Source organism: Littorina saxatilis, linkage group LG2 (assembly GCF_037325665.1).
Source record: "Littorina saxatilis isolate snail1 linkage group LG2, US_GU_Lsax_2.0, whole genome shotgun sequence".
In the NCBI taxonomy this organism is placed as follows: Eukaryota; Metazoa; Mollusca; class Gastropoda; order Littorinimorpha; family Littorinidae; genus Littorina; species Littorina saxatilis.
Window position 1 is genome coordinate 70,413,982 of NC_090246.1, and position 7,500 is coordinate 70,421,481.

General features: G+C 42.8%; 1 protein-coding gene and 1 long non-coding RNA gene across 2 annotated transcripts in view; both read left to right on the plus strand.

Annotated features, from left to right (window-relative positions):
• Positions 1–7,500, plus strand: part of LOC138959624 (uncharacterized) — a 345,659-nt gene that overhangs the window by 216,127 nt on the left and 122,032 nt on the right. The gene's annotated exons all lie outside the window — the stretch shown is intronic.
• Positions 6,479–7,500, plus strand: part of LOC138959623 (neuronal acetylcholine receptor subunit alpha-10-like) — a 123,054-nt gene continuing 122,032 nt past the window's right edge. The window contains exon 1 of the mRNA XM_070331183.1: positions 6,479–7,500. This exon is cut by the window's right edge and continues 490 nt beyond it. The gene's annotated coding sequence lies outside the window, so the exon portion shown is untranslated.

Consider the following 7,500-nt stretch of genomic DNA (forward strand, 5'->3'; position numbering starts at 1 on the left):
ATGGCAATCGAACCACTGCACTGAGTCTCATTTCAAAAACAAAAATTGCTCGTCACGTTGCACTGAGCCTGCACGCATTTAAGTTATTTTCGAGATTTGCTCTATAAATCCCTTAGTGCACTGGGATTGTTTCAATAACGATATTGTCAGTACCGCCATAGAAAAAAGAAGATTCCAAACGCACATTTTGCAACGCGCATTTGAATAGGCATAACTGTGTTGTCAGGTCGTGTACAGTAAAGATCTACTTTTGTGTGGGCTGTCTCAAGTGTGTCGTGCTTTCGTCACACGCATTTTAATTTCTGTTGGTAAATTCCAGTGTAGCGTTAATCTGAACAGTGATGATCTTTCAGAGAGACCTCATTTGAACTCGGAGAAAGGACTGTGCTCTTCATTATTTGCGATTCGAAACCTCCAGTCGAGCTTCGACGGATTGACTGTGCGGAGTGACTCCCCTTGAATTGACTCGAAGCGGGACTCGACGGTTCGCACATTTTCAAAACAAATGTGGCATATTTCTCGTGTTGTATCTTCACTCATCGGGGAGTCTGATACTAAATATGAACGGTAAGAATGCTCTGAACCCTACACGAATTATATCCCCATCGTTTTTTCGTTCACATTTGCCCAACATGTTAATTTGCTGAGCGGGGTTAATGTCGTCTGTAACTGCTAGGCTACCTGGGCAATCGAACCACTGCAGTCTGCACTGAGTCTGCACGCATGAGGCAGGCTGGTAATAAGTCTTATATATGGTAAGAACGTTCTGAACCTTACACGTTTTTGATTACGATTGTTCTTGCCTTGAAATAATAATTCGGAAACCATTCATTTACTGAACTGATGTTGTCGTATTGCTGTGTAGTCTGCTACAAAGTCGATCGAGTCAGTCTTCCAAACAAAACTGGTCTAGCTGGTACGTTATCGGAATAACACTTGTGTTTTCTGTTAGCCGCTGGGAATTGTATACTAACTCATCATTTGGTAATGTGGATGATAAGCTACATGCCACTAACACGGCATATGAGAAGAATCTATGCAAGTCGGCGAAAATTAGATGAAACACAGCGGCTTCTATTTTTAGATCACTGGCACTGGCACAGGCACATGCAATCTGTCAGAAAAAAACCCACTTCTGCTTTAATTGAGAAGCAGGGAATTTATGGTCATTTGGTATTGTGGAGAATATAAGCTACATGTCATTAATTAATTCTGAGGATGAGAGCACAGTCTCGCTTAGGCAAAGGGCGGAAGAATACGCTCTGTGGAAAAGTTAGCGCACTCTTGGAGTGCGCTAACAGTTTTAGCGCATCGCCATTAGCCAATCAACTGGTTCACATCAGTCATGTGACACCAGTACTTACTGACAATTATTATTATTATTATTATTATTATTATTATTATTATTATTATTATTATTATTATTATTATTATTATTATTATTATTATTATTATGTTAAAAATAAAATAAGTCGCATGAAGCGAAATTAATACATTTAGTAAATTTGTCGAAGTCACATAAAAATCTAAACAACAAAGTGACTGTGGTAAGATGAACAAAGTTAAAAAAACAAAGTCACATAATCAAACTGAACGCACTGCATTTCACGAAGTCAATAGCTGTATCCATAACTCGCGGCCTAGAAAGTGCTGACACATTCATGTGAAAAGCCTACCGGCCTGCTGATCGGTTTAAGTGACAAGCCAGTTTAGCGCAGTAGCGTAAAGCGCTTTAAAGGAAAGCGCGCTTTTCTGTATTCTTTTTTCTTTCTGAGCAATCATAACAATATCTATAGACTTTGTTTGGATTCAGGAAATGATACAGAATAAGGATCCATTACTACAATTTTAATTTTAATTAGAATGTTCACATATTTAATGTCCAAAGTCAGTAACTATTTTTAAGCTTCCAAGATGAAATTTAACAACACAGTCCGGGCTTCGTCGAAAATTGCTTTACCAAAATGTCAATCAATATGATCAAAAAATGAGGGCGTGACAGTGCCGCCTCAACGTTTACTAAAAGCCGGATATGACGTCATCAGTGACATACATCGAAAAAATGAGAGAACAAAGTTTGGGGGTATAATCTGGTAGAGTTTGTAGGTAAAGCTTAATAAAGATCGGTCCAGTACTTTTCTCTGAATCGCTCAAGTGTCCTTTCGCAGAAAAATTCACCGTAATAAAGTTGGCCAAACAATTACTGCAACAAATTTCAAACCCAAATTAAAACATTAATCCCCGTGTCATTTCATTAAAACTGTATATGCCAGTTCAGACCGTTCACTTAACCTTCAGGATCACCTTTTGGATTAAATATTTCTTTTACAGGGATCACGTGACCGCCGCTCAAGTAAGGGTAACCTCAAAATCGACCAGACAAAAACGGAAGAGCCGAATGAAAAATTGACAAGAAATCACAATAGGCAAATCTTTGCAACTTTGACATACGAGAAAAAAGTCAGACCAATTATCTACCCTGAACAGATTGTTTTGTTTTGCTACCTTGCGTATTTTGCGTGCTATGCTATTCCTACTGACTACTGATGCAGGTGTCGATCGCAAGAGCGGTCAAAAACGGAACGTTTTACGTCAATTTTTATGGGTATCATGTCAAAAAGCGCTACATTTTAGCAATGACTTGGTGGATTTCTTTGAAACTTTCGGAATATTTTACCAACATACTAGATATACTTCGTGCGAAAGTTTGGATCGTTACAGTTGTTTATCCAGATGTGACGCAATGTTTCGGAAAATGTTGTTAAACTTGTCATAGGATTGCTCACTTGTCTTAAACAAATTCATGACTTTGTATATCCACAGATAAATGATTGATACAGATTCTGTCTAAGTTTCATTTGCGTGTAGCCGCTGGCGTTAATTTTCTTGTCATGCGAAACAAAATGGAACGTTCACGCTGTTTCGCGTGTATAGCTGTTATCGTTGGGTGCCTCTTAAAACATGCTACGGTCACGCTTGGCTGGGCATCGCTGTGGCACCAGAATCATCGCTTAAATATGTAGCGTGTTTACAGGCCCAGCAAATTTGCGTCAGTGCTTACACGCACATAACACTTTGGCAGTGTGTGTATCAATCATTTTTCTAAAGACATGCAAAGTCATGCATTTTTTTGGACCCAAGGGAACACTCCTATGACGAGATTAAAAACTTTTTTTTTTAAATTGCATAGCATTTTAACAAACACCTGTAACAATCCATACTTTCGCTTGAAGTATCTCTAGTATGTTGGTAAAATATTCCGAAAGTTTCAAAGCAATCCACCAAATCATTGCTAAAGTGCAGACTTTTTTTGTCATGATACCCCTAAAAAATGACGCAAAAAGTCCCGTTTTTGACCGCTCTTGCGATCGACACCTGCATCAGTAGGAATAGCATAGCACGCGAAATACGCAAGGTAGCAAAACAAAACAATCTGTTCAGGGTAGATAATTGGTTTGACTTTCTTCTCGTATGTCAAAGTTGCAAAGTTTTGCCTATTGTGATTTCTTGTCAATTTTTCATTCGGCTCTTCCGTATTTGTCTGGTCGAATTTGAGGGTACCCTTACTTGAGCGGCGGTCACGTGATCCCTGTAAAAGAAATATTTAATCTAAAAGGTGATCATGGAGGTTAAGTGAACGGTCTTAACTGGCATATACATTTTTAATGAAATCACACGGGAATTAATGCTTTAATTTGGGTTTAAAATGTGTTGCAATAATTTTTTGGCCAAGTTTATTTAAAGTTTAAAGTGTTATTTGTCGTTGTTAGTTTTAGAGTGATAAACACAAATAGTCCCGGCCTCATCATTGTAACATTTAGCGGGTCATCTACAATCAGTCCTGATTAGTCAACATGTTAGTCAATATGGTGCACTAGAGTGGTAATAAGATCGCTTTCACGAGACGTATACTGGTACCTTAAAATAATATAAGCGTTTTTTCGATGCATCATTTCAGGTGAATAGCAAAACACCCACGCACAGGAACGTTTGGGATGCTGTTAATAAAATCTGGCATTTTCATGAACATTCACGTTTAAAAGATCAAAGAAGTTTTTTCAGTATTGCGCGATTCGTAAAAGTGTGTGGTGTCTAATGTTCTGCATTCAGGTGGTTAACCTTCACAAAGGGCTGACTCTAGTTTGACCTCATTACCTCTCAGTGAACTATCGTGTAATTTTACCTCAAAAGATGGAAGAGAAAAAGCAGCTCTCTTCATGTTAATGTATTGGCGTCACATCTTCGAAATGTACAAGCATTATATACTAACTTGGTTATTAACCGATGCGGTGTGTGTGTGGGGGAGGGGGGTGGGGGAGAATGTGGGGTAGGTAATGCGTGTATGTACGTGTATGTGTGTATGTGTGTGTGTGTGTCACTGTGTGTGTGTGTGTGTGTGTGTTTGTGTGCGTGTGTGCGTGCATGTGTGCCGTGTGTGTTTGTGTGTGTGTGTGTGTGTGCGTGTGTGTGTGTGCGTGTGTGTGTGTGTGCCGGCGTGCGTGCGTTCGTGCGTGTGTGTGTGTGCGTGTGTGTGTGTGTGCGTGTGTGTGTGCGTGTATGTGCGTGTGTGCATGTGCAGTGTGCGTGTGTGTGTGTGTGTCCCTCTTTCTCTCCCTCTCTCTCTCTCTCGTTCCCTCTTTCATCTTGTTCAACAAAGTATTACCAATTGTGCGCATGCCTATGTAAGAACGGTAACTCTCTTGAACTTTAACAAGCGTGGATCTGCCGACAGGGTGTGACAGTTAGATCAGTGGACACCTCCAGAGGTAAGAGAAGACAACTGATGCTCTTGTGACCACATTCGGCTGACACCTCCAGCTTCCTTTTCTGTGGCCTTTTGCATAGTATTTATATTTTGTCTTCTTTCGTACTTTTCTTTTCTCCAGTCAGACTATCATCTGGTCGTTTAGAAACATGGAGAGAGAGAGAGAGAGAGAGAGAGAGAGAGAGAGAGAGAGAGAGAGAGAGAGAGAGAGAGAGAGAGAGAGAGAGAGAGAGAGAGAGAGATGGGTGGGAGTGTTGATAGTGTTAAGCGTTGTGAGGAGATACAGTTAAAAACAATGTACTTGTACTTGTGCCTGGATTGAAACCGTACGTGTCAAAAAGGGGAACAATCACACATACTACAAATAGACATACATACATACATACACACATACATACATTCATACATTCAGACATACATACATACAAACATACGTACATACAGACAGACAGACAGACAGCCAGACAGACATAGACTCAGATACATGATACGCACACACATTCACTCTAACACACTCACACACAAACACAGACACACACACACAAACACACATAAACACACACACACACACGTGCACGCATCAGTGCACGCACGCACGCACAGGCACGCGCACACACACCACACACACACACACCCGCACACACACACGCACACACACACACACATACTTACACACACACACACATACACACACACCCTCACTCACACACTCACACACACACAGACACACACACACACAAACACACACAAACACGCAAACACGCACACACATACAGGGGCGCACACACACGCGCACCGGAATAGTAGAACGTGTGTCAAGGTGTATCCAGGTGCATGATATGCAAGTCAGTTAAATACAAACAGGTAAAACATTTAAAAGGGATCAGCGTTCAGGTACACCTTGAATTCGTTGTGACTAATTGGAGGAGTACGATAAACCGAAACACTGGTAGAAAAATAAAACACTTCTAAAAAGAATAATCAAGATAAAAAAAATAAAAAAACTCGCCGGAAAACAGACTTCAACAAAATAAGAATTGTTCTCAGTCAAAAAGTCTGCAAGCCAGAGTTAGGTTCTAACCCTCTTGTCCTCTTTTGTTTATCTTTTTCCGGCAACATATCTTGTGTATCAGTTCTGGGTATGGCGCTCTGGGAGCGACAGTCAACTACAGCAGGTGGAGAAGGTGACATATACATACTGCATTGAAGATCCGACTTACTTTTTTGTCAACTCCTCCTCTCCCTACCTCATCCCCACCCCCTTTCCCTTCCCTCCCCTCCTCCTACGGCATATGGAGACTGAGGTAGACAGACACACTGCATTGTAGAGCCTTACTGTGTTCAATTGTCCTTTACATCCGGCCACCCCACCCCCCTTCGTCAGCCCGAGCACACAACACCCCCCCCCCCCCCTCCTCCTCGCCAAAACACGTTTCGCCCCACAACAGCCACAACAGTCGACTATAATATACGTCTTTTCCTGCGGCAGGTGGAGAAAAGCTTGAAACAAACACAATGGATTGTAGATCACTGACTTGTTTAAACCCCTCTAACCCCCCGCCCCCCTCCCTTCCACCACCACCCGCTCCCACCCCCCTAAAAAACTCTCTCCTTCTTTCCCAACCGGCACCCTACCCCGTCACAGATCTTCCACCACCAGAGCCAGTGACAACAACTTTACAGCACCTACGTCCCGACGCTTGTCTCCGGCACCACACCTCTCCTTCGGCCGTCCAAAACTTCGATTACTTTGCTCAGCTAACGCGGCATGAGATAATTGCCGGAGGTTTGCAGAGATCGGGGGAACCGTTGAAGTGTAAAATACTCGTCGCAGCGGCAAAAGGATGATAGGATAGACCGCATTCCCCCAAAGCGTTTTTCGAACTGGAGAGGTGTTAATCACGAGCGGAATGTTGCCTAGGAAAGGGTTGACAGAGGATCAGATTAGATTAAGGCAGCACCAGAGTAAGAAAGGCTGTGCCAGCCTATACCGCGTCTTCTTCTTCGCTCATGCTCTTTCTGCCACCACCACCACCCGACACCACAGCCACGAGTTGCGAAGTTTTATTTTCGGTCCTGGCAAGAATCGTTCCAGTAGACCGCCCGCTGCAAGAAAACCCCTGGTAACACGCAACAGTGGAAAGAAGAATACAAGAGAGAGTGAAAAAGTGCGGACTAGAACTTGAACAAGTCTGAAAAGGTGTTTGGTGGCTGTGCATGAAAACCATTGAGTGCCACAACAACTGAACGCCACCGCCACGGCAAAAACACCTTTTACAAAACAGTAACCGTCCGCAAAACAAAAAACAAACAAAAAAAAAAGTCAGCAGAGCTCTCTCACGACCAGTAGCGCTCCTTTTCTCTCTCTTTCTCTCAACTCTCTCTAACTCCCTTACACCACACCGACCGACCGAATCAATCGACACTGGCAAACCTGACTGTACCGTGAGAGAGTGGAAAAGGAGAGTGAGAGCGGTGAATTCCGGGCCAGGCAGAAAAAGGACCCCCGATAGACAAGACTAGCTGACGAGAGGAGGCAAAGCGGCCAGCCACTAACGGGCTTAAACTGGCGCGACTGACTTGGCACTGCTGGACAGGAGACTGAAAGTGGGAGGGGAAGGAGGAATAGGAGGAGGAGGAGGCCTTCGTCAAGTTCTCGCCCTCGCTCTCTCTTACTCTTCAAGCTCTCTCTCTCTCTACTCTCTCTCCACACACACTTCTTCTTCTTGGTCTCC